The sequence below is a fragment of the Hemitrygon akajei genome, chromosome 10 (genome assembly GCF_048418815.1).
Source record: "Hemitrygon akajei chromosome 10, sHemAka1.3, whole genome shotgun sequence".
Lineage (NCBI taxonomy): Eukaryota > Metazoa > Chordata > Chondrichthyes > Myliobatiformes > Dasyatidae > Hemitrygon > Hemitrygon akajei.
The window spans coordinates 131,761,050-131,779,214 of NC_133133.1; the positions used below are offsets into that span (position 1 = coordinate 131,761,050).

Here is an 18,165-nt window from a genome sequence, read left to right on the forward strand (position 1 = left end):
CAATCTCAGCAAGACCAAGGAGTTGATTATTGAACTCAGGAGGTGGAAACCAGAGGTCCATAAATCAGTTCTCATCAGGAGATCAGAGGTGGAGAGGGTCAGCAACTTTAATTTCCTTGGTGTTATCATTTCAGAGGACCTGTCCTTTGCCCAGCCCATAAATGCAATTACAGAGAAAGCACGGCAGTGCCTTTACATCCTTAGGAGTTTGCAAAGATTTGGTGTGACATTTAAAACTTTGACAAACTTCGATAGATGTGTGGTGGAGAGTATATTGACTGGCTATATCACAACCTGGTATGGAAACACCAATGCCCTTGAATGGAATTCCTATAAAAAGCAATAGATACACTCCAGTCCATCATGGGTAAAGCCCTCCCCACCACAGAGCACATCTACACGGAATGCTGTCGCAGGAAAGCAGCATCCATCATCACGGATCCCCACCACCAGATCATGCTTTCTTCTTGATTCTGCCATCAGGAAGAAGGTACAGGAGCTTCAGGAACAGTTATTACCCCTTAACCATCAGGCTCTTGAATCAAAGTGGATGACTTCAGTCAACTTCACGTGCCCAATCACTGAATTGTTCCCACAGCCTATGGACTCACTTTCAAGGACTCGTCATCTAATTTTCTCAATATTTATTTTTTAAATTATTATTATTATTTTCTTTCCTTTTGTATTTGCAAGTTTGTTGTCTTTTGCACATTGGTTGTCCAACCTTTTGGGTGTGGTCTTAAATTGATTCTATTATGGTTATTGAAATTATTGAATGTGCCTGCAAGAAAATAAACCTGAGGGTTGTATATGGTGACATAAATGTACTTTGATAATAAGTTTACTTTGAACTTTGAAATTTTGAACGTTTGAACTTCGAAGCCCATGAGTTGATTATTCACTGTCAGAGTGGGAATCTCGGGATGAAAATTCTCAAGAGGAATTTCTTCACTCAAATTCACTTGCCTCATCACTCCATCACTGAACTGTCCATTCAACCTATGGACCTACTTTCAAGGACACTTCATCTCATGGTCTTGATAATTATTGCTTATTTATTTATTATTATCATTTTCTTTCTTTTCGTATTTGCTCAGTTTGTTGCCTTTTGCACACTGGTTGTCCACCCTGTTGGGTGTGGTCTTAAATTGATTCTATTATGGTTATTGAAATTATTGAGTATGCCCACAAGAAAATGAATCTCAGGGTTGGATATGGTGATATATGTGTACATTGATAATAGATTTACTTTGAACTTTGAGTCCTGGTGACATCCTTGCAAATCGCTTCTGCACTTTTCCAGTTTAACATTCTCCCTATAGAGGGTGACCAAAACCGAACACAATGTCGCAATCAGGGGACCTGACCACAGACAGAATTTACTTAATCCTATGCCCACGTGGAAGCTGGCTTCAGTTTGAAGTTGGATCTGAAATTTTCATGTGCAGGTTCCAGGTCTCGAGGCCCTGAAGGTGAAGGAGCAGGAGTGGTGCAGTACAGCCTTTAGCACTGCTCCGGTGACCCTGGTTCCATCCTGATCTCTGGTGCCATGTGGAGTTTGCACATTAAGGCAACATAGGTTATGCCCTGGGTTTTGCTCTTCCTTCCATATCCCAAAGATAAAGTGGAAACCAAAACACCCGGAGTAGGTAGTTAATCGGCCATTGTCAATTACCTGTGGTATAAGCTAGTAAGAGTCAATGGAGTTTTTTTTAATCACCAAAAAGGGTATAAAACTAATAATATTTTTGTTTCTTTTGATTTCCAGATAGGTTAAAATTAGTTCTGAAAATAAAACTCACATCTTGTTCATTCAGAACGGGGATATGAGAGCAAATTATAGAGGTAGAGGGAAGCAGAGAGGGGAGTGTGAAAAATGTAATTGCTCTGATTGCATGGACCAAATGGCTTGCTCTTGTGTCATAAATCAAAGAATTGTACAGCACAGGCACTTTGCCCAGCTCCTCCATGTTGACCAAGTTGTCTACCTGCATTTTAACCATTTCCTCCTAAACCTTTCCTCTTCACGTACCCATCCAAATGTACTTTAAATGTTGTAATTGTATGCAGCATGACCACTCCCTCTAGCAGCTGATTCCACATCTCACCACCCTCTGTGGGGAAAAATTTGCACCCCAACGCACCTTTAAATCTTTTCCTTCTCACCTTAAACCCATCATGTCCTTGTTTTAAACCTCCATAAGTACTAGAAAGTACAATGGATAACATCTTTGCATGTAGAATGTGGAATATACAAGTATCTAGAAAGATTGAGCAAATGAAGAAAATACATTTAAGGGGAAGCTAGATGAGAATATGAGAGAGAAAGACACGATCAGGCAGGATAAGCACTGTTGCTGACATTGGCATACACCAGACAGGGAGAATAACCCTTCCTATGCTGCAAATGAAGTCTATGTTAGAAATAAAGAAGTGCACAACATGTTGTGAGGTTAATTCACAAATAGAACATAGAACATCATGTCACAGTACAGGCCCCCTGGCTTGCAATGTTGTACCTCCTACTCTAAGAGCAATCTAAACTTTCCCTCTTGCATAAACATCCATTTTTCTGTCATTCATGTGACTATCTAAGATTCTCTTAAATGCCCTTAATGTATCTGCCTCTACCACCACCCACCACTCTCTGTGTAAAGAACTTACCCTCTGACATCTCTCTAAACTTTCCTCCAAATACCTCAGAAATATGCCCCCTCTAGAGTTGACAGGAATGAAGTGACAATCCTGTGGACACCTGCATGTACTGAAAAACCGCTTTGAAACTCTTAACGATGCCACAAGTTTATCACATAAGTAGACCAATACTGGAAGTGCTTAACACTAATCTAGAGGTCATTTAAGTAGCTGTGGCATGCCTCCTGATCCAAGTCAGATACATTACACTCCCAGCAGTGTTCATGTCCATTTTGTTGCTCACTGGCTTCTGCTTTTTACCTGGAACTCGGGCATGGTGCCATTGGATCTCTTCACCATTCTTTTTCCATTCATACTGAGAAGTCTATGCTGCACGTTGGCTGCTCAGCTTCCTCCATTACACCACTGATGACATGCCTAAAGTAAATCATTGGATGTTAACGGATATGCTAATCCTACAGTTTTGTTTCTTAAATAATCATACAGGTTGTAAGCTCAAATCCTTCCCCAACTGTTTGGGAATCCATACTGTTTAAAATTCTAGAATTAAAAGCCTAAGCCTGAAAGTCACTAGTCATTTTTTTCCACATTACCAGCGACATAATAGTTAACTAGTCATCCACTCACACCCACCTGAGTGTCACCTCTGCCTATATTTGTTGTAGTAGGGTGGTCGGTTAGTGTAATCTAATATAGTGCCAGTGAGCACTGATAAGGGTTCAGTTCCCACCCGCTGTCTGTAAGGAGTTTGTTCGTGCTCCCTGCGATGGAGTGTATTTCCTCTGGTTGCTCCAATTTCCTCCCACATTCCTAAGATACACGATGATGGTTACTCACTTGTGGGCATGCTACGTTGGAACCAAAAGTGTGGTGACACTTGCGGGCTGCCCTGGCACAATCCTCACTAATTTGATCTGACACAAGTGACACGCTTCTGTTTTGACGTACATGTGACGAATAAAGCTAATCTTTGCAAAGCCAGGTTATTTCAAGAAGAGGCTTCAAGTGCAAAGCCCTTTCATGACACTATTCAGGATGATGTTTTTGCAAGTGGGAGTTTGGTGTGAGTGTTCTCTGTATGGCATTGAATGCATTAGCGAATCACCAGAGGAGATACTGAACATTTCTTCCATTGTTACCATCGTTTTCGGTTTCTGCAGTGACAGTAATAGCTGTTTATGCAGTGGTGTTTACATAGCAAAAGCCCACCAGGCTGTCCTATTCCCAGTGTCTCAACAGGCAGTCCACAGGCAATTAAAACTATAATGTTCTCTATGCCAGCAGAATTAATAAGTTATAAAACTATTGATTTCTATGTTTTTTCCTGTAGTTGCTAAAATGATAAATACAATTAATTAGTATTACATCTATTCCAACCACCTACTATCACGTGATGCTGTTATTTGGGCTGCATGTTAACCCAAATGCAATTTTTACAGTTTGTAGAGCTCTGAATCAGAACCCCACTGGGAGGCACCAGGACACTGTCTCCTGCACCATCACCAATCTCATCACCTCCGAAGATCTCTCCTCTACAGCCTCCATCCTCACATCTCCCCTATCTCGTACTGCTAGTTTCTACCTCCTACCCAAGATCCATAAATTTAACAGCCCCATTCTGCCTGATCCTGCCCCTCTGAACTCTTGTATGCATGCATTTAACACTCTTCAACTTGCACCCTCTCTATTGGGATCCCACCACCAGATTCTTCTGCCTTTCCCCCACACCACTTTCTACAGGGATTTCTCTCTCTCTCTCTCTCTCCCTCTCCCTCTCCCTCTCCCTCTCCCTCTCCCTCTCCCTCTCCCTCTCCCTCTCCCTCTCCCTCTCCCTCTCCCTCTCCCTCTCCCTCTCCCTCTCCCTCTCCCTCTCCCTCTCTCCCCCTCTCTCCCCCTCTCTCCCCCTCTCTCCCCCTCTCTCCCCCTCTCTCCCCCTCTCTCCCCCTCTCTCCCCCTCTCTCCCACTCTCTCCCACTCTCTCCCACTCTCTCCCACTCTCTCCCACTCTCTCTCACTCTCTCTCACTCTCTCCCCCTCTCTCTCACTCTCTCACCCTCTCTCTCTCACTCTCTCTCTCTCCCTCCCTTGCCCGTTTGTCCCTCCCCACTGATCTCCCTCCTGGTGCTTATCCTTGCAAGCGGAAGAAGTGCCACATCCATCCCTACACCTACTCCATCACTACCATTCAGGGCCCCAAACAGTCCTTCTTGTTGAGGCAAAACTTCTCCTGTGAGTCTGTTGGAGTCATCTTCTGTATCCAATGCTCCCAGTGTGGCCTCCTGTATATTGGTGAGACCCAGCGTAGATTGGGAAACCGCTTTGCCGAACACCTACGCTCCATCCGCCAGGAAAAGCAGGATCTCCCGGTAGCCACCCATTTCAATTATATTTCCCTTTCCAACATGTCAGTCCATGGCCTCCTCTGCTGTTGCGATGAGACCACACTCAGCTTGGAGGAGCAACACCTTGTATTCTGTCTGGGTAGCCTCCAACCTGATAACATGAACATCGATTTCTCAAACTTCCAGTAATTGACCCCCGCATCTTCTTCACCATTCCTCATTCCTGTTTTTCTCTCTTTCCTATCTCCTTACTTGCCCATCACCTGGTGCTCCTCCTCCTTCCCTTTCTTCCATGATCTTTTACACTTTCCTATCAGATTCCCCCTCCTCCAGCCAATTATCTCTTTCACCAATCAACTTCCCAGCTCTTTATTTCACTTCCTCCCACTCTCCCAGTTTCGCCTATCACCTACCAGCTTATACTTCTTCCTCCTCTCTCCAAACCTTCTTACTTTGACTTCTAATCTTTTTTCCAGTCCTGATGAAGGGTCTCTGCCTGAAACATTGACTGTTTATTAATTTCCATAGATGCTACCTGACCTGCTGAGTTCCTCAAGCATTTTGTATGTGTTACCTTGGATTTCCAGCATCTGGAGATTTTCTAGCATTTGTGGTAAGTGCTACCTCTGCCCCTACCCCTTCTGCCTCTACACCTTGCCCCAGGCAATCCTTCCAGGTGACGTGACACTTCATCTGCAAATCTATCAAGGTCATCTATGTTGTGTTCTTTATATGTACCGTGGGTTACTCATAAAGAAACATATTCTGAAAGAACATAACTACAACTTTTATTTAACAACAGCAAACAGCAACCATGTTTTACACTGCCATGCTTCTCGATGTTTCTATCATTTCTGTGCATGCTCAGAACTCTGTCCAATCACGTTCTGACACTTGACACGTGATATCATCACATCTTCCTTCCTTAAAAAGAAAAAGAAATAGCAACATTAATCAAAACAAATGCATAATTTAACATGTCTCTATCAGTCTCTCTGGGGGTTTACGAACACGAGTCGATCTTCTAAATGGTTCATACAGTTCTTGTGTTTCGTTGTTATTTTCATGTTTCATCTGGTCTGCATCAGTTAGTGGAAACTCTGAAGTTGGCTCTTTCTTGAGGTCTTTGAGAAGAAATCGCCATTCATTCATTAACTGTGTAATCTCTTTTTTATGCTGAGACCTCATCATTTCAATAAAACTTCTCAATTCCTTCACTTGTGCTTTCACTTCTTCAATTGGATCCTGATTCTTGTCACTCTTTGGCTTCAGATCCGTATTGTACTGTACCGGCAAGTTTGGTTTTGGTGGCAATGCTTTGTTAGATGCTGGTAACAAAGGGATGGGTCTGGGATTTTTCTTTATGACTTCTTTTACTTTTGCCGCATTGGAATTAAAATCTGTTCTCTCTTGCTCTTTCATCAAGTCACTGTATTCTGACTCTGTGTCACTATCCAGGTCTAAGATTCTTTTCCCCAAATTGAGTCTCGCACAGGCAGATAGACCCATTATTGATTGTACCACCAATTGATTCCTTTGCACCACCACAAATGAAAGCGTGTGCTCAAAATTTTTGTGTGATACTTTTGCCACATATGTTCCTTTAACTGGAATGTCTGCAACTGAATACCCAGTCACTTTTATATTTGTCTGATGTTACTTTGGTCCTGGCTTTAATGCATTAAACTCAGATTCTGCAAGAACATTTACTTGTGCTCCAGTATCCAGTTTAAACAGAATATTGTGTTGGTTCACTTGCAATGGTATAGTCCAGTCATTCTTACTTTATTAGTTTTCACAAAGCACATCTATATAAAACTTCTCACATTCATTTTCAAGCACTGCATTTATGTGTTTTATTTCCTTTCTATGTCTGCAACAGCATGAAAAATGATTACTCTCACCGCAGTGATTGCACATTTTTCCACACGCTGGACACTTTTTAGGTCGGTGCTCCCTCCCACAGTGATCACAAAGTATTTTTCTTTCAGATGATGTCTTGCTCTCTGTTGGTTTTGTTGTCTTTTTATTATCTTTTCTAACATGTTTGTGGTTATTCACAATGTGTACGCTGCAGTTCTCAATAAAAATCTCTTTAGTCGCGACTTAACGGTTTCCGAAGCTTTGCAGAGAATTAAAGCTTTTTCCAAATTTACATCTGGTTCTCTCAAGAGTCTTTCTCTCAGAGCATTGTCCAGAATGCCGCAAACAATTCTGTCTTTAATGAGAGAGGCCGTCAGCTCTGCAAACTCACACGTTTTACTGCAGTTTCTCAACTCGGTAACAAATCAATCAATTGTTTGACCAGCTCTCTGCCGACAGGTCAAAAATTTGTACTGTTCATATGTCACATTGCGCTTCGGTATACAAAATGCTTCAAACTCATCGGTTATCACCTTTACATTCAAATTATCTCCATTCTCAAAAGTAAAATGGTTATATACCTCAACTGCGTCGTCACCAATCAAGTGGAATAGAATGGCAGCTCTCGTCTTTTCCAATATTTTTATCTGCTCCGATCACCAATAAATAAACTTCAAATTGCTGTTTAAATCTTCTCCAGTTCTCTGCTACGTTACCAGTCAGCTGAAGTGTTTTCGGAGGTTGCAACCCTTCCATTTGTAAAGCTGTTAGCAAACACTAAAAAAGTTTGCGCTTTTTTTTCCAGTTATCTTAATTTCTCCCATGTTTAGCAAACATATTATTCTTCCAGACTGACTTCTGGCACCATGTTGTGTTCTTTATATGTACAATGGGTTACTCATAAAGAAACATATTCAGGAAGAACATAACTAGAACTTTTATTTAACAACAGTAAACAGCAACCATGTTTTACACTGCCATGCTTCTCGATGTTTCTATCATTTCTGTGCATGCTCAGAACTTTGTCCAATCACGTTCTGACACATGACACGTGATATCACCACAATCGACTGTATACAGTGCTCATGGTGTGACCTCCTCTGTCATGGTCCAGTCCATGAAAACCGCATTTTGGTTCACAGTCCGGTCCACGTTCCTTATTCCAGGTTTTCTGGTTTTCCTCAGTTTCTGTTGAGGCAGCTGATTCTCGTTTGGGCTGGCTTCATAAATAGCTTCAGGATTCAGCCTCTGGCTACTGGATTGTTCCTGTCCAAACCCCCTGTCTGATTCCCTTCCCTTCACCTTCAGCCTGAAGCCTTGCCTTCACCGCAGTCAAGTTTTACTACCGGAGCAAGATAAAGAACTGCCTTTCATTGTTTTGAACTGTCTCTGTGTCCACGCCTTCGCTAGGTAGGTCCGGTCGTCTGCCGCTACCTTGTGTTGGGAACTGTCTCGTCATATTCAGTATTCTGTGTAATGAGTCCTAGCCCTACGTCCTTTACCCAAGGAAGGGTCCTGGCACTGTGTTTTGTGTAATGAGTCCCAGCCCTATGTCTTATACCCAAGGAGGGGTCCCAGCTCTATGTTCTGTGTATGAGTCCTGGCCCTACGTCCTGTTTCCAAGGAGGGGTCCCGGTTCTGGGTTCCACGTTCCTGTCTTTTCCTCAACCAAGGCTCTATGTTTCTGTCTCTTCCTCGACTAAGTCAAGGCTTCAGGGTCCTAGCCACATCCAAGAACCTTGTCCTGTCCAAGCCACGGCTTTGTGTTCTCGTCTTGTCCATGTGCTTGTCTCAGGAGTACCTTGCCCAGCCTGGTGCTGGGATTCCCTCATCCTGTGCTGGGGTTCCCTTGTCCTGTCCAGGAATCTCACGTCCAGTCCTGCTGCCTGTCCTCGTCCTGTAGCCACGTCTTGTCCTTGCCTAGTTCTGGAGTCCGAGCCCCAGTCGAGACCCAGGTTCTGGGTCCTTGCCCAGTCTCTGGCTTGGAGTCCATTCCCAAGTCTCATCATGTCCTCACCTAGTTTGGAGGTCCGAGCCCAAGTCAAGACCCAGGTTCTGGGTCCTTCTCCAGTCTCTGGCTTGGAGTCCAAGCCCAGGCTCCTAGTTCCCAGTTCCATGTCCTGGTTCCGCTATCCTAGTCAAGTCCTAGCCCAGGCCCGGAATCCTTGTCTCATCCAGGTCCTGTGTCATGTCCAGCGTCCTTTCTCCCCCACTTCTCTTGCTTCCTTTTCACACCTAGTCCTGTTCCTGGTAGTTCAGTGTCTGTGTCTTACATTTGGGTACGCTCCCAATGCCCCCATTATGAAATCCTCAACATCAGTAAAACTCAATGCAGCTCAGGGAACTGCTTTATCAAAAACCTTCTCTCTGCTACAAAAGTCAGTATCTCCCAATGGCTACCCTTTTAAATTCCACTTCCCATTCCCATACCAACATGTCTGTCCATGGTCTCTTCTACTGCTAATTGAGACCAGATGCAGGTTGGAGACAAAACCATCTCCAGCTACTTCCTTCAGAGCCCGAGGGTGCATTCCATAAGGTCCAGGAGATTTATCCACCCTCAGACCATTAAGCTTCCTGAGCACCTGTACATCAAAACACACAGGGAAAGGTATTGATTGCATAAACAACCAAGAATGTGCTGGAGGGGGGGTGGGGAGCAGCCTGCATGTGTCACCACACATAGCATGCTCCCAGTGCTCAGCAAAACAACACAGAACACCATAAGCAACAAAACAAGAAGTGCAAAACAAGCCTCTTTCCTCCCTCCACCCAACCATGCACATGGACAGTCTTCCAGCCCAGGACAGGTATCTGGCCCTTCAATCTCCAAGCTTCAGCTTCTGGACCTTGAATCAGCCTTTGGGCTTCTACCTTCAGCATCGACCCCTGGACTCCAGGCTCGAACTCCAGGCCTCATGCCTTCTTGTGCCTCCTGTCTGCACAGACATCTGATCCCAGGACCCACCAACCTGTGAGAGCCCAATATGCACCGATGTCCTTGGTCACACGTTCGTGTTGCTGGCTTTCGAACATGGAGCAGAGGTCTGGACTTGCAATGTCCTTCATCACCCCGTCCACATTGCTGCCCTTTGAGCGTGATGTAGAAGCTTGGACACCAGCTGCTCTTGTCACCCATTCACATTGCTGCCCTTTGAGTGTGGGCTGCATCTTTCCTGACTTGTTTCCTTGTTGGATTTTTCACTTTCTTGATCCACTGTCACTTCTAATGAGCCCAGTACATCTCCAGCAATGAATTCCCTTTCATTGCATTGTCATCTACAGAGCACACCAATGTTTCATAAGGTTTTCTACCTTATTTGCTACCACCCCACCCCTTTGTTAGTGTAATATTAAGATTGTCTGTAAAGTATCAAATAAAGATTTGGTGTATGTTTGCTAAATTTGACAATATTGAGCACGTACAGCTTGGCTAATACCATTTCCCTGGTGTCCCATTCAGAATGAATTGATGAGTAACCTTGTTTTGGTATTTTTAGCTTTGTACAGCTCAAACTAAACTGACCATATCCCAGTGATGTGCATTTACATTTCCAAGGCTGTGCATCCATTATCCTTCAGACCTTTCAGCTTCCCAAGCACCTTCTCCTTAATAATAGCAACTACGCTCGCTTGTGCCCCTGACACTCTCGAATTCCTGGCAGACTGCTAATATCAGTGATGACTGACGCAAAATACTTAAGTTCATCTACTATTTCTTTGTTCCCCCATTACCACCTCTTTGGTGTCATTTTCCGGTGGTCCGATATTCACTCTCACCTCTCTTCTACTCTTTAAATTTTCAAAAAATCTTTTGGTGTCCTTTTTTATATTATTGGTTAGCTTACATTCATATTTCATCTTTTCTCTCCTTATGGATTTTTAGTTGCCTTCTGTTAGTTTTTAAAAGCTTCCCAATCCCTTAACTTCCCACTAATTTGTGCTATATTATATGCCCTCTCTATTCCTTTTGTGCTCTCTTTCACTTCCCTTGTCAGCCACAGTTGCATTGTCCTGCCCTTAGAATATTTCTTCATCTTTGTGATGTATCCATCCCGTGCTTTCCAAACTGCCCACGGAAACTCCAGCCATTGTTGTTCTGTCACCATCCCTTATAGTGTTCCCTTCCAATCAAGATGCAAGCTACTCTCTCATGCCTCTGTAATTTTCTTTACTCCACTGGAATGCTGTTTCTTCTGCTTCATCTTCTCCCTCTCAATCTGCAGGGTGAATTCTATCATATTGTGATTACTATCTCCCAAAGATTCCTTTACCTTAAGCTCCCTAATCTAATCTGGTTCACTGCACAACACCCAATCCAGAGTTGCCTTTCTCTGGGTGGGCTCAACCACAAGCTGCTCTAAAAAGCCATCTCATAGGCATTCTACAAATTCCCTCTATTGCGATCCAGCACCAACCTGACTTTCCCAATCTATCTGCATATTGAAATCCCCAATTATTATTGTAATGTTGCTCTTTTTACATGCCCTTTCTATTTGTATTACCATAACTCCCATCAGAGTATTTTTACCCCTGCAATTTCTTAACCCTACCACAAGGATCCTACATCATCCCATCTGAAGTCACCTCCTTCGAAGGATTTGATTTCATTTTTTACCAACAGAGCCATCTCATCGTCTCTGCCAATCTGCCTGTCCTTCAATACAAGGTGCATCTTTGGAAGATCAACCATTCTCGTTGGGCCTTACCCCTCTCTGTTTATTATCCCCATGATGGCACTGCACTGTAAACACTTTAAAGCACTTTTTATAACCCTGTATACATTGTAATACATCTGGTATTTATGCATATTTCATTCCATATCCATATTGTAACCTGAAGTTATTTTATGTAATTTGTTATAATTGTTGAATGTAACTGTATTTGTCCCTGATCAACACACCACAGCGAATCGAATCCCAGATACTACATCTAAATGTAAATGGTGAACAAAGCTGATCCTTGATAGGAAAAGGAGGTGGGAATATGAACATCATGGGAGAGGTAGACCGCTCTGTTCTCTTTCAACATATTCCACACTTTCTGTGATCACTAAGGTGGACTTCAGACAAAATTTAACAGCCCAGGAACCAATTGTGTGGGGACAGTTGTTGAAGAACCACTGTTTCGCTCTGATTAGTGTCCACGATTAACAGAGTGAGAGGGGGATCCAAGGAATTAAGAGTATCTCAGCATCCTTTTATGTGGGAAATAATCAACATTACTCTAGGTACCTTTCTTTGGCAGCTTTCTCTTTAACTCTGGGCTGTACTACACAAATCCTTTCAGGAGAGCGAGATTTAAATATGTACAAATGTTAAATATCAACTGCCTTGCAGCTTTCAAAATAGGGACGTGAGGTAATAATTGCTGACCTGTTCCCAGAACTTCTTGCTTCACTGCACCTCATGAAAATAGTTAGTGTTCCAGGTTTATTATTGTCGTTGGCAGAGTTAGCATAGTCTCAGGTATTTTGTTTTAAGTTTCAAATAGGAATTAAGGTGTTCATGAAGCAACCAATTAAGTTCTTTATTTTGGAAATAGAGTCAAGACTTGTGATGTATGTTTCAGCGGCATCTTTTCTTTTAATAAGCCTGTTCTGTAAGTTCTAGCCCATGTCGCGATCAGATGGTGTGCTCCGCAGATCCTCCGAGAATATTATTGGTCCTGCATGAGGATCAGTCCAGTTGCAAAGGGCAGGGCAGTCTGCCTCAGAGCAAAATGCTGAAAAGTTAATGGCTTGAAACACACTTGGCTTTCGGGGCAGGTTGGGAGAGAACAGCCAGTAAGGTGCTCTTTGCGGGTCAAGTCGTCTCTGATTTCCGAGCCCGTACTTTGCGACGCTGAGCTCCTGACCACTGGCTCAGTGACTCCGACCCCGTGCCAAGTGCTGGCAGAGGTGGGCCGGGAGACTGCGAATCTTCCCGTCCAGTTATCAGCTTTACTGCTCATTGGGATCAAAACAGGAAATGAACGTAAGTGTTTAACGTATTTTGCTTAATGCTTTTAATTAATACAGTTCTGTAAAAATAGTCATTGTGAGATTATTTGTTCATCTACTCTAGTCATCCGCAATCTGTCTGTGAGTACGTCAATGGCTGGAGAGGCCATTCCACGCTTTAAAAGTTTGTTGATATTATGGACAGACGATGGCAATCTTGTTTGGCTGTGGTTCGCTGTCTCACACTTTCCTTGTCAGCCTACATCTCTCTGCTACAATTGTCTTTCCTGCATCACGTGTCACTGCACTCTTATGGAGGGAGGAGTGCCACTCTACCCGATCCTGTGTCTGGGATTATGCTAAAGGCTTTTAGTGAAGTTTTCAGGATGTCTTTGTAGTGTTCCATTGGCCGCCATGGGAACACTTCCCTTTCTGGAGTTTGCCGCAAAGCAGTCTCTGAGGCAGACGATGGTCTGGCATGTGACCTACACTGCCTGCCCAGAGTAACTGGAACTGCAGCAGAATGGCGTAGATACCCAGCAGGCCATTCTTGGTCAGCACCTCGGTGTTAGGTATTCTGCCTTGTTGGGGAGCTTCCTGGGTGGAAATGGTTCAGTTTCTTGGCATGCCATTGTACACTGTCCATGTTTTGCAGGCATAAAGCAAAGTGAGAAGTATTATTGCCCTATACACCTTCAGCTTCATCTGTAGACTTATGCCTCTTCTGTTCCAAATGTTGGTATAAAGTCTGCCGATGACTACACTTACAGGCCTTTAAACCTGTTCATTGGGTGGAGTCTTTGAACATTGATTGTGACGTTTGGCTTAATGTGTGATTTCCCTGGAAGTGGACGATGCATTACTTCCGTTTTCTTGGTGTTGTTGGTAAGCCCGAAGTTAGTACATGCATCAGAGAACTTGTCAACACAGCACTGTATATCATCTTTTGAACCAGCATTGAGGGCATAGTCATCAGCAAAAACGAAGTCTCTGATGATGGCTGTCATGACCTTAGTTTTTGCTTGGAGCCTCCTGAGGTTGAACAGTTTTGCATCAGTGCGGAATCTGATGCCAATGCCTACACCATTGTCTCTGATGTAATCAGTCAACATGGCAGAAAAACACAAGAATGAATAGCATTAGCGCCAAGATGCAGCCTTGCTTGACCTAGTTTGAGGTGGGGAAGGGCTTGGATGTGTCACCATTGCTCTGAACTCTAGCTTGCATGGAATTGCTACCCACACCATGGTGATGAATTTCCTTGGGCAAGATCTTCCACAGACCCTCCCTGTTGAAGGCCTTAATGAGATCAACAAAGCAGGAGGAGAGGTCAGCGATTTGCTCCTGACGTTTCTCTTGCAGCAAATAACATGTCGATAGTCCCACTCTCTTTCTGGAATCCATGCTGACTCTCTGGTGGGAGTGCCCGGTCAAGGTGTGATGTGAAATAGTTGAGAAGAAGCCTGGTGAAGATCTTGCCTGCGAAAGAGAGAAGGATATTCCCCGATAGTTGTCGCAGTGAAAGTGTGTTTCCCTTTCACTTATACAGGTGGATGATGGATGCGTCTTTAAATTCCTGTGGAATCGTCTCTTGCTGCCACATGAGTTGGAAGAGCTGATGGAGCTTTTCTGTTAGCACTGCACCACCTTCCTTATAGGCCTTGGCTGGTATTGCAAGTGGTACAAGCACTTTGCCATTAGATAGCTGATGTATCACTTGGCTAAGTTTGGTGGAGCATCGAGTGCTTCATTGACAGGTACTTGGGGTAGGCTTTGTCATTTATAGTCGAAGGATGATTCAGAACACTGATCACATGATCAACCCACCTACAAAGAATTTTCTCTTTGTCCATGACCAGCGTGTTCCCATCAGCACTAAGGAGAAGGGATGATCCTGATGACATGGTGTCATGGGCTTTTTCTAGTACAACGTAGAAGTTCTTTAAATCATCCCTGTCTGAATACACCTGGCATCCATCAGACTTGTTGCTCAGCCAGGATCTGGCACAGTTTGTGTTGTATGGTCCTTTGTATGTTATTGAAGGCATCCTTCTTTGAGATGGACTTGTGGTCACTAAGGATAGCTTTGTTGGAGACGATGTTTCTCTTCCAGCAGTTGTACGATGTTCACACAGTTTTCATCTAACTAATCCTTGTGCTTTCTGGTAGCAGGCCCCAGAATCTCTGTCGAAGTGTTAAACTATAGATCAGCTCTCAAAGGGTTGACCAATCAGTTTCCACATTCTGATTGTCCAGGGGGTGAAGTTTGAGTGGTCTTCCAGAGTGTCAACAAAAGACTGCTTTACGTTACTGCTTTTCAGATTGGACACATTCAGCCATTTTGGGGCTGCCTTTCCTTGTGGGCTTCTCTTGGGCTGAATATGGATGTTCAGTTTAGAAATAATGAAACAGTGGTCTGTCCAGCATATAGCACCACCTGTCGATTTTGTCACCCTTGTATCCTGCCTGTCTCTTGTCCTGATGATGATGTTGTCAATTAGATGCCAGTGCTTAGAGCGGGGATGTAGCCACAAAGTTCTGTTACGGGTGGGAAGGCAGAATGTGGTGTTGGTGATCAACGATCCAGGTTTGGCACATGTTTGGAGCAGTAGAAAACCATTTCTGTTACAGCAGCCAACGCCGTATTTCACGATGACCCTATCCCAGAAGGTGTTGTCAGAGCCTGCCCTTACGTTGAAGTCACCAAGGATGATAAGCTTGTCGGCTTTGGGAACAGTGGCAATAACTGAATGTGCTTCATAGAACTGGTCCTTGACATCGTCTGGGTTGGCCACGGCTGGGGTGTAAGCGCTGATGATGGTGACAGGCTTCCTACCATGTGTCAGGGGGAGTTTCGTAGACATTCACGTCCTTTTGAGATCCAGCAAGCTTTCCAGTGATCTCTGTCTTCACTGCAAATCCAACCCCAGCCTTACGTTGGACTTCATTTCCCCTTCCACTCCAAAAGAATGTGTACCCTGCATCTCTTCACAAAGTTCAAAGAGTCATTGTTATATATAGCATGCAGATAGGCCTTTCAGCCCACTAAATCTATGTGGGCAATCAACCATTTACACTAATCCTACATTAATTCAATTTAAAAACATTCTCCCCCACAATCTCATCAACTCCCCACTGATTCTAACACTCACTCACACAGGAGGGACAATTTGCACTGGTCAATTAGTCTACCAATTGCACGTCTTTGGAATATGCGTGGGATCTGGAGCTTCCAGGAGAAATACACAGTCACACGGAGAACGCAAGAACTCCACACAGGCAGCACCTGAGGTCAGGATTGAACCCAGATCTTGGGCACTATGAGGCAACAATTCTACCAGCCATACCATGGTGCCACCTCTTAAATTTTAAATAAATAGCTTAAAAATATTTAAGTTCTCTTTAACTGCTCTCAAATGCATCTGATCATCAGTGGCATTCAAAAGTAGTTAATTCCTAATTGAAGGAATCATTTACAGGAATACCATTACAGCATGCTATGAGAGGAACTTCAAGGGCTGCTTGCTGCCTGAGGCCAGCTTGGTGCTAGCAGAATGCTCCACTTTGTGAGATAGCCTACAGTTTGCAGAGTAAATCTCCAAACAAGTGCAGGCATGGGAATGGCACAAGGGTGGGAATGTGAGTGGCCAAGACCAAGAATGAGTCAGCCTCGTCTATCAGCTTTAACTCTTTGTCAAGAGTTCTGAGGACAATGTAATATATCAAGATTTTAATAATGTTTCACTTTCCTCAGTGGCAGCCTGATATTGTAGTTTTTGTTTAAGATTCTGACAATGGTACTTTTTACCTTTGTCAAAGTAATTGATGCTGGAAGACATTTATACATAGGGAGATAATACTAGAATCTTAAACAGACCACAAAAGAACAGACAAAACCTTTAGCTGATCGGGCAACCAGTTGGTGGATAGTGATTAAAGGTTATAAGTACATTGATACTTGAGTATAAAAGTCCGAACTGGCCCTCTAGTGTGAAATGGTGGAATGCTGCACTGTCAGAGTAATCTCCAGATTCAAGCTTGTTTATTGTCATTCAGCAGTGCGTAAGTGTAAAGGAGAACAAAATGATTGTTACTCCAGATCCCATGCAGCATAAAAACACTCTAAGCATAAAGAGCACAATAAATAGAAGTACATAAGATTAGCTTATATACATAGAATGATTATATGTACATTGAGTGATGCACAGGAGTATCTGTACATAGGGTGATTCTGATAGCAAATTATAAAGTAGTGGTGGTGGGGTGGGTTAATGGGTGTTGATCAGACTGACGGCTTGGGGGAAGTAACTTTTTGAGTCCAGTGGTCCCAGCAGCGATACTATGTAGCCTCCTCCCGCTGGGAGTGGGACAAACAGTCCATGAGCAGGGTGGGTGGGATCCTCCATGATTTTGCTGGCCTTTTTCTTTTTTATTGTAATTTATTTTTTTTATTGAAGTTCATCAAACAAACATTTCCATAAGATGTATTTCAGACATTATACATATACATCATATAATCATATATATCACAAAATCTCCACAAAGTATTTATCTGGGGTATACACTTATAGAAAAGAGTGGAAAGAAAAAACAAGCAAAAGGAAAGAACTATGTACAAGTAGGGATTTCTGTATACATGTCCTTGATGATGGGTAGATTGATGCTGGTGATGCGTTGGGCAGTTTTAGAGCCCTTTGCTTCCCTATCAGCAGGATGTAAAAGAGCCCAAAACACTGCCCATTGATGAGTAGGATGCTCACCTTAGTTTTTTGCCCAGTAATTATATTTAAACCAATTTTATTACCTACTTTCCCTTTTTGAAGTATGTATGGATATTAGCAATTGTGTTTTAGGAATGACTGTAATTCAAAGTACTTCATTGTGAGGATTGTATTTCAATAACTTCTGAGGTTGTGAAAGACACCAAGTAAACGTAAGATTTTCTTCCTCGAGACTGCTTTGGGTTGGGGGTGGGTTACTGTGTGTGGTTGCTAACTTCACAGGTAGGTGTGGTTGTTGATGTGAAAGCAAACTGGCCTGGCTGTACAGTGACTGCCGCAGACCTGTCTCCCTCCCTACAGCACTGTGAATGATATAGCAGCAGCCAACTCCCACTGCTCCCTACCCACAGCCCACACATCAGGCATTGCACGTAGGACTGGGCTGCTCTCGAAAGCCTTCGGATCAGCAATTGTCCCGGCTACACGGCAGGTGGATTGGGACTCATCGAAGGAATAAGAAAAGGTTCTCCACACTGTGAGTTAACAACTTTCTCTTCTGATTTTCAATGAACAATTCTTTGTATTTTTCACACATGTGAAATTAGCCTTTTACTAAATTTGTAAGTCTTTTGTGTGACTTTAT

At 43.4% G+C, this 18,165-nt stretch overlaps 1 protein-coding gene across 4 annotated transcripts in view; it reads left to right on the forward strand.

Annotated features, from left to right (window-relative positions):
- The first annotated feature begins 12,289 nt into the window (after positions 1 to 12,289).
- Positions 12,290 to 18,165, forward strand: part of LOC140734682 (V-type proton ATPase 116 kDa subunit a 4-like) — a 78,604-nt gene continuing 72,728 nt past the window's right edge. The window contains exons 1-2 of one of the 4 annotated variants that reach the window (XM_073058974.1): positions 12,290 to 12,835; positions 17,883 to 18,057. The gene's annotated coding sequence lies outside the window, so the exon portion shown is untranslated. Of the gene's footprint in view, positions 12,836 to 17,804; positions 18,058 to 18,165 lie in introns of all 4 variants that reach the window. The other 3 variants (XM_073058972.1, XM_073058971.1, XM_073058973.1) reach the window with 3 other exon arrangements.